Source organism: Sapajus apella, unplaced genomic scaffold, assembly GCF_009761245.1.
Source record: "Sapajus apella isolate SASKATOON/1434 unplaced genomic scaffold, GSC_monkey_1.0 scaffold30, whole genome shotgun sequence".
Classification (NCBI taxonomy): domain Eukaryota; kingdom Metazoa; phylum Chordata; class Mammalia; order Primates; family Cebidae; genus Sapajus; species Sapajus apella.
The window spans coordinates 7,574,429-7,583,935 of NW_022436970.1; the positions used below are offsets into that span (position 1 = coordinate 7,574,429).

The 9,507-nt window shown below is 43.0% G+C and overlaps 1 long non-coding RNA gene across 2 annotated transcripts in view; it reads right to left on the minus strand.

Annotated features, from left to right (window-relative positions):
• Positions 1 to 8,798, minus strand: part of LOC116561743 — a 119,887-nt gene extending 111,089 nt beyond the window's left edge. The window contains exons 1-2 of one of the 2 annotated variants that reach the window (XR_004273581.1): positions 8,130 to 8,798; positions 6,707 to 6,849 (exon numbers count right to left, since the gene is read on the minus strand). This is a non-coding gene — a long non-coding RNA (uncharacterized LOC116561743). Of the gene's footprint in view, positions 1 to 6,706 lie in introns of both variants that reach the window. The other variant, XR_004273580.1, reaches the window with a different exon arrangement.
• Between the last annotated feature and the right edge of the window lie 709 nt (positions 8,799 to 9,507).

A 9,507-nucleotide genomic window follows, 5' to 3' on the forward strand; every position in this document is an offset into this window, starting at 1 on the left:
CACACACACACACACACACACACACACACACACACACACATATCAGGCAGGAGGTATAGCAGTTCCAGATTGAGATCCAATGTAGAACTATCAGAATGGCAGTGAGGACTCAGGGAGAAGAGATCATAGGATCACTTGTTTGTTGGAAGGGATAAAGAAATATATGCAAAATCTTCTTAACTACGAAAAGGCTAAGGAAGTTTCTCACAGCAAAGATGAGAATCCAGCTTTGTTTCAAGGGCATTTAGTTAAGGCAATCAAGAAATATACTACCACTGATCCTGCCTCAAGGGAAGGACAAACCCTTTCAGTAGTATATTTTTGTAAAATCCCGTCTGCCCCTGATATTCATAGGAAACTACAAAAAGCAGCTATGGGTGCCCAAACTCCTATGGAACAGCTTTTGGGTATGGCGTTTTTAGTTCTTAATAACAGGGACAAAGCAAAGGAAACAAAAAGAGCAAGAAGGACGTGCCACAAGGTGCAGCTCTTGGCTGCAGCCTTAAGCTCACCTCCTACATGGGATTGCCCTCCTGGCTCTTGGCCTGAACAAGGGAAGCTGAAAGGTGGGAAGCCCAAAACTGGGCATCCAAGTTACCATGCCTAGGGCATAAATCAGTGTGCACATTATAAGAAAACTGGCCATTGGAAGAGCAACTGCCCAGTGTTCCACAGGGAGCCATCAGTACCTGAACCAATAATGGCTGAAATAGCCAGGCAAGCCCAAGTGTGATGGGGCCTGAGACTTTGGGCCACAGCTCCCATCAGACAGCTAGACGTATCCCCAGGAGCCTCAGGCAACCCTTGATGTCGCAGGTAGGAATATTAATTTTCTCCTGGACACAGGCGCTGCTTACTCTGTTTTGACCCATTATAATGAGCCTGTCACCCCAAAACTGTATGGTCATGGGGATAAATGGACAAGCCCATAGATGCCATTCGACCTATCATCTAAGCTGTTTTCAGGGACTTTGGTTTTCTCACATGCCTTTCTTATCATGTCTGAGTACTCTACCCCTCTGTTGGTAAGGGATTTCTTGACTCAGCTGCAGACAGTGATATCTTTTGGACATCACAAGACAGACGAGGGATTACTCCTCCTCCTTTCCTGAGATAAGGGAGGAAAGTCAATAGGGGACTTATCTACTTTACCTACTGAAGTAATCTCCCAAATAGATCCTATAGTATAGGACACTCAGATTCCAGGCAAAGTGTTAACTGTTTCCCCACTTTACATTCAACTTAAGCCTGGTGTCCCATACCCCTGGAAGAGACAATACCCCTTAAAACCAGAGGAACAAAGAGGGATCCAACCATTAATGGCTAGGTTTTTGCAATTTGGTTTGTTAAGGCCCTGTGAGTCTCCCTGTAATATGCCAATCTTGCCAGTTAAAATGCCAAATTGAGACTATAGATTTGTTCAAGATCTTCAAGCTGTCAATGAGGTTGTCATTCCCATACATCCTACTGTGCCCAATCCCTACATGCTATTAGCCCAGGTCCCTGGGAATGCCAATTGGTTTACGATCTTAGATCTTAAGGATGCCTTTTTTGTTGTTGTTGCATTCCAGTATACCCTGATTCATTTTTACTTTTGAATGGACTGACCCTGACAGTCATTTAGTTTCTCAATTTACTTGGACAAATCTATAGTTCTTCTCCAGGGAGTTTAGGGACAGTCCTCATCTGTCTGGAAATACACTGGCTAGAGAATTAGAGATGTTACAATTAAATAAGGGCATTATTATTCAATATGTAGATGATCTGCTGATTTCGCCCAACCAAAAGAGACTCAGATGAAAACACCATCAGGTTGCTAAATTTTCTGGGAGCTAATGGGTATAAGGTCTCACCACAGAAAGCCCAACCTTCAATTCAAGAGATTAAATACTTAAGATATGTCCTAATCCCTGGCGCCCAGGCAATCTTGCCAGAATGAAGGGAAGCCACCTTGGGCATTCTGAAACCCCAAACTAGAAAGCAGCTCTAGGCTTTCCTAGGGATGACAGGCTTCTGCCATTTATGAGTGCCTGTATTTGGGCATATAGCTAAGCCTTTATATGAAGCTCTGAAAGAAGCAGATGTAGATCCTTTTGAATGGGATTGTAACTGTAAACAAGCTTTTAATGCCCTCAAGGAGAAATTGGGATCAGCTCCAACCCTAGGAATCCCTAATCTTAATAAATCATTTTTCTTCTATGTGGCTGAAAAACAGGGAACCCCCCCCCCACGGTGTCCTTGTACAGAAGTTGGGAGATAGTCCCCAACCAGTGGCATATGTCACTTTGGGACAGCATGGATGCCTCAGGGCAGTTGCTGCATCTGCTCTCTTGGTAGATGAAGCCAATAAACTGACTTTAGGACAACCCCACACCAAGTACAAGGAGTCCTAGAAGATAAAGGACAGCAGTAGATGACAGGGGGACACTTATTGAAATATCAGACTTTGTTGCTAGATGCTCCTGATGTGACAAAGTGTGCCAGATGTTGAATCCAGCTACCTACTTGCCTGAACCCACAGGCACGCTAGATCATTCCTGTATACAAGTTATAGAGCAAGTTTACTCCAGCCATCCAGATTTCAAGGGTGAACCTGTAGATAATAATGAGGTAGAATGGTTTACAGATGGAAGTAGCTTTGTGCACCAGGGAAATGGGAAAGCTGGGTATGCTGTTGTCAGTCAACACAAGGTGATTGAATCTCAGGCTCAAAAGGTAGAATTAGTAGTTCCTATTAGAGCCCTGCAATTGGATAAGGACTTAAGAATTAGCATTTACACTGATTCTAAGTATGCCTTTCCGGTACTTCATGCTCATGCTGCTATCTGGAAGGAACAGGGACTCCTAACTACTAAAGGTTCCCCTATAACACATCACTTATAAATTCTAAATCTATTAGATGCTGTTTTTCTGCCAAAGAAGTAGCTATAATCCATTGCAGAGGACATCAAAGAGGAGGCCCTAGTGTGGCTACTGGAAACTCCTTTGCAGATGCAGCTGCTCAGACAACAGCGTTAATGGAGCCAGTTGGACTTCCAGGTATGTTAGTGCCCTCAGGCACTGTAATGACAGAGCCTAGGTACACTAAAGAGGAACAAGAATGGGCTAAAGGTCATGGTTTAATTCAAGATCCTTCTCTTATCAGTGACAACAAACTGTTAATACCAAGTGCTAATCAGTGGAAAATAGTTAAATATTTGCATAACTCTACTCATTTGGGAAGAGATTTCCTGTTTCAATTAATGTTGCAGCTTTTTATAGGAAAAGGCTTACTTAAAACAGTAAAGCAGGTAACTCAGGCCTGTGAGTTATGTACCCAGAATAACCCAAACAACCAGTCTTTACCTCCTCCTCTAGTAAGGCCTGTTCAGCATAGGGGAATGTAGCCTGGTGAAGATTGGCAAATAGACCATGCTCAGATGCTCCCATGCAAAGTGTTTTAATATTTATTAGTATTCATTGATACCTTCACCGCTTGGATTGAGGCTTTTTCTCTCCGGGCTGAAAAGGCAATTGAAGTTTCTAAACTTCTACTCAAGGAAATAATTCCTAGATTTGGGCTACCTAAGAGCTTGCAGAGCAATAATGGCCCATCTTTCACAGGGACAATTATCCAAAACATATCTTTAGCCTTAGGAATTCAGTTCTGCCTTAACTCATCCTGGAGGCCAGTCTTCGGGGAAAGTAGAAAGAGCTAATCAAACTCTAAAAAGAACTCTTGCTAAACTATGCCAAGAGACATCAGAAACCCGGCTGTCTTTATCACCTGTAGCCTTATTATGGGTTTGAGTGGCCCCTAAGGGAAATCGGCAGCTCAGCCCTTTTGAAGTAATGTATGAAGGCCTTTCTTAACTACAGACCTCCTAATAGATATAGATACTTTCTTTTTTCTTTCTTTTTTTTTTTTTTTTTGATACAGAGTCTTGCTCTGTCACCCAGGCTGGAGTGCAGTGGTGCGATCTCGGCTTACTGCAACCTCTGCCACCCAGGTTCAAGCAATTCTCCTGCCTCAGCCTCCTGAGTAGCTGGGATTACAGGTGTGTGCCACCACACCCAGCTAATTTTTGTATTTTTAATAGAGACAGGGTTTCAGCATCTTGGCCAGGCTGGTCTTGAACTCCTGACCTCAAGATCCACCCATCTTGGCCTCCCAAAGGGCTAGGTTCACAGGCGTGAGCCACCATGCCCAGCGACACAGATTCTTTCAAGCTGCAGAATTATGCAATCAACTTAGGACAAGTGCAAAATGCACTCCTTGAATATGGAAATCAAAGACTTCCTTCCTCCACTAAGAAAGAGAATCTTGTTATAACCCAGCTGGGAGACTTGGTCCTATTAAAAATTGGAGGAAGGATCCCCAGCAGATCAACTTTCCCAAAATGGAAGGACCCTATCAAGTTATTCTTAATACCCCAACTGCAGTTAAACTTCTGTGAATAAACACCAGGGTCCACTTATCTCAAATTAAACCTGTCTCTTCTGAAGTCTCACAGGCCGACCAAATATGAGACTGATCCCTTTTGTTCCTGTAAGCCAATCAGTGACCTCTGACTCCTGTTCAGAAGAAATGAAAAGGATGTAGGTAACATAAAGATGTGGATTGGTATTCTACTCTTGGGTATAAGTTGGAATCATGTGGACAGTAACTTATTTACCGAGTAGGCACAGACTTTAGCCTCTCTATGTAATCAGATGAACTGCTGGGTATGTGGAGAATTGCTACTTTCCTCCACTTCCGGGTTGCCCTGGCATATTCAACCAGCCCACCTAAGTTTATGGGGGTTTTATTATGATTGGGAAACTGAGCATTACAAGCATAGCCCTTCTTTTTCCATGTATCACAATGGCCACACCAGCCTTAGCCCCTTCCCCTCCTATGAAGAGACAAGAAGGCACTTTTTCAATCTAATCAAAACAGTGAAACTCCACACTAACTTTAGGTTGTATGCTCTACATAATGAACGTGGATGAATAACAGCTGTTCAAGTGCAGATAACAGGCAAGGCACCTCTAGATTTTGAAGGGCACATTACAGTCACCACCAGTCTGAAACCCATGATACAGATGGATGGCTGTCATTTCAACAATGTCATCAGACCTTTCTTCTAACAGGCCAGATGTGGATGGGATGGCAAAATAATTTGCCAAAAATAAGTGCCTACCCTTCTCCTTGGGGATGGTTATGGGCTTGTGGAACTCATGGCTGGCCATATTTACCTTATAACTGGACTGGAAGGTGTACGTGGGGTTGCCCTTATCTCCCAGGACATAACCTCAGCAAATTGAGCTCTCTCCCATCTAACTGGCAAACTGTAAAAGCTCGCTGTAAGCGACAAAAGTGAGCATTTTGGTGGTTCCATCCAATGGCTATATTTTCCCCACAGGCAGCTACAGTCAGTATGGAGTTACAAGCTGAAGCCTTAGCCAAGCACAGGGCTGCAGCCTTTAATAATACACACCATGCCCTTACCTTCCTAACTGAGGAAACTTCTCAGATCAGGCAGGTAGGCTTACGAAACCATATGGCTTTGGACATTTTAACAGCAGCCCAAGAAGGAACTTGTGCTTTGATGAAAACCAAATGTTGTGTATATGTTATAGACTATTCACATAATATTACCCAGGCTATGAGAACTTTAGCCACTCACATCTCTGCCACTGACGCACTATCAGTCAACCCAATATTGGCTTGGTTCAACAACTGCCTAGTTCTTAGAAAGCCTTTCTGTTTAGTTTACTTGTAATGATTTTTCTTATTTTGCTTTGCTGTGTGGACTATATTGTGGTTGTACTCTTTGTGTAAGAATGCAAGATAAGGTCACTCCACGCTTTCTTAAATTGCACACTTATTAATCTTCCAGATATTAGCTTTGGTCAGAACTTGGAGTTATGAACGACCTTCACCATACCAGCACTTTCTGACTGAGCTCCGCCCTACCCTGAATGCAAGGGGCCCTAATAGTTAGGGAGGAATATAATGCCCCTATTCAGCCTGAAGAAGTTCTGGAAGATGGGTTTTCATCCCTCTGCAACCCTTAGGATTAGGGTCTTCTCGTAAATGGAGGGGGTAAATAATATGTCAGAGGTGTTCGAACCAGAGCGATTCCCTTTGGAGTGAGGGCTAGAAAATGAGGCTGACTTGCTGGGCTGCATTCTCAGAAAATCAGGCATTCCTAGACTCTAGATGTTTATGGTTAAGGGAACAAATTTATGATGTTTACTAAAACAGATCCAGACTTGGAAGTGTTCAGGCATCCCAATATCGGGAGAACAAAGGCATTCCTAATGTTGCTTTAAAGATAATAACATCGATTCTTGCAAAATATAGTAATTAAGACAATTAATCCTTTATTAAAAACCCTTGTAGCAGAGCACATCTCTCCAAGAGCCATTTTTCTCCTATGCACATACAAGCACTGTATCAGGGTGGACGCGTCCCTCCTCTTACTTTCAGGAACATCCTACTCTGTCTGTGGAGTAGCTTATCCTTTCACCACTTTACCTGATAAACTTGCTTTTACTTTGCGCTGCAGACTTGCCTGAATTCTTTCTTGCACATGGCCCAAGAGCCCTCTTTTGGGGTCTGGATCGGATCTGGATCTGGATCCCCTTTCCAGTAATAGAAACAGTGATTATTACCACCCACTTAATTGGATGGTACAGAGAGATTGAGAGGCCAGGAGCCTGGCTGATAAGAAATTCTTACCCTTTTGCTGTCTGATCCATTTCCTGGATTCTCTTAACTGTGGCTTCCAGAAGAGCGAAGCTATGATCGCCCTGCTCCCTGTGCCAAACTGAAGGGGCCAACGTACAGCTTCCCCCCGCTCTCTGAAGGTTCACTGAAAATCACTGACAGGAAGCAGATTGATTAAAAGAAGAAAAGACATGTATACACGGGAGCTGTCACAATGAAGACTCAGACCTCCAATAGGGTATAGAAGCTTATATGCCATCTGGGGGTTACAGAAAGAATGCAGGCTCACAGCACAGGGAAACACAGGTTTTAGTGGCGAGACAGGTTAAGGAGGGAGAAAGGAAGAGGCCTGGCTAGGAAAGGTCGTCCTGTCAGGTAGATGAAACCTCGTAGGTAGCAGCCCTTAGAGAGAATAGATGGTAAATGTCTCTTTCGGATCTTTAAAATGTCAGACTCTCAGTTAATCTCTCTTAGATCTGGACAAGGGAAAGCCTGGGTGCATTAATGGAGATTCTCTGCAGATGTAAATTTCCCCCACATTAATACTACACAAGAGTCTCATTCAAAAGAGAAAACCAAATTTTACCTTTGTATTAGTAAAGATTTTCAGGGCCACTTCAGTCAGCTGGCCCTGTGGGAGCCATCTCAAAATATGTCAAAGAAATATATTTTGGGGTAAAATATTTTGATTGCTTTCAAGGATGGACTCAAGGTGCCTTAAAGCCCAGTCCACAGAATCTTCTGGTATTTCCTCTCAAGCACAGTGAGGCCCTGCTGAGGAGGCAGTTGAACCTGCAGCCCAGGATCCTGAGCTAAGCTTCAATGCAGTCTTCTAGAGGAATATTTACATCCCCAAAAAAGAAGTTTCTCCCAGAATAAAGAAAATATATTCTCCACGTTTTCTTCCATTAAACACAGGAGACTTTGGAGGCTTTCCTCAAATGGGTTTTTAGAAACTGAAGTCACATCACCTCCAGAAGATGGGGGCCCACTCTGTTTCTCAAAAGACACTTTAGTAGGAAACTTTGTGCTGTCTGGCCATGACATCATCCATTGTCTCCTTTTTCTCCCCTCACAACTTCCTTTTCCTCTACAAACTGGTGAAACTGGTCAATTTTCATGTATTCAAGGTCAGAAGCACTAGTGCAAAGACCAAAAGTGGCTTATTTGCATATTCAAAGGATACTTATTACAGAGGTGTTCATAGTGGCAAAACAGCGACAAAAATGCAAATAGCCTAAACATCCAGCCACGGGACACTGACTAAATAAATTATGTATAATGACACACAAGGCAGCCTCATACAGTGAAATCAAGTGCAAGAATCAAAGCACAGAACAGAATTCAAAAGTGCACACACACAGTGCATACACACTGCCTTTTATACACAGAGAAATGTTCTGAAAGTACACAACCAAAAACTTGACTAATTTACCTCTAGGATGGTGGGATGGGGAGGACAAAACGAGACAGGAATAAGACAGGCTGGTTGTAGAAGAGTAGAAAATTCCAAGCAGCAGTTTCACATGGCTAGCACAAAGGGAACTACTGAAATAGCTGCATGGGCTAGGAACTGATAGCACCGTGAGAAAAACGGTGTGGGCCAACCTGGCTAAGACCGACGGGACCCAATGTGGTGCGGGATATGGTCATTATACTCTCATTAACATACTAAATCACACATCTGCCAGTACCATGACAGTGCCAGGAACACTCATATTCGGGATAAAAATGGGTGGCACCACTATTGCAATAAAGCTTCAAAATTTCCCAGGAACTTTCATGAATATTTCACCCCTTGGTTAAAGAAACCTACAAGGATAAAAGCCCTAAACACCATTGTGTGACTCTCTTAGGCCTGCACTCCCCTTTCTTGAGTGTGTACTTTTCACTTTGCAATAAATCTCTGTGCTTTCCCTATTTTCCAGCTCGTCCTTGGATTTCTTCTTGCCTGGACACTGCTGGAGGTTGAGGTCTCACTGGCGTTTGGGACCTTCCCCAGCCCACCTGTATCACTACCAGAAGGAAGACCTGCCTTTTACATGACAGAGTTTGAAATTTTGTTTCTGTAAACGCATACTACTTTTGATCATTTAAAAATAGTTTTTTCTTTTCTTTTTTTTTTTTTTGAGATGGAGTTTTTATTCTTGCTACCTAGGCTGGAGTGCAATGGCACGATCTTGGCTCACTGCAACCTCTGCCTCCTAGGTTCAAGCAATTCTCCTGCCTCAGCCTCACAAGTAGCTGGGATTATAAGCATGCACCATCATGCTCAGCTAATTTTGTATTTTTAGTAGAGGGGGTTTCTTCATGTTGGTCAGGCTGGTCTGGAACTCCCAACCTCAGGTGATCCGTCCACCTCGGCCTCCCAAACTGTTCAATTACAGGTGTGAGCCACTGCACCTGGCTAGATTTTTTCATTTTTAAAAATTGTGGTAAGATATACATGACACAAAATTTACTATCTTAACCATTTTTAAGTATATAGTTCAGGAGTGTTAAGTACTTTCACACCATTGAGCAACCATCATATCCAGAGCTGTTTTATCTTTCCAAACTGAAACTTACTATCTCTTAAATAACAAGGCCTTGTTCCCGCTTTGTTCAGCCCTTGGTATTCTACTTTCTGTCTCTATGAAGCTAGCTACTTCAAGTATCCCCTAAAGGTGGAAACATACAATGTTTGCCTTTTTGTGTCTGGTGTGTTTCACGTAGCATAATGTCCTCAAGGTTTATCCATGCTGTAGCACGTGTCCACATTTCCTTCCTTTTACAGTCTACTCACATTGTATGTACACATTTTTGCTTATCCA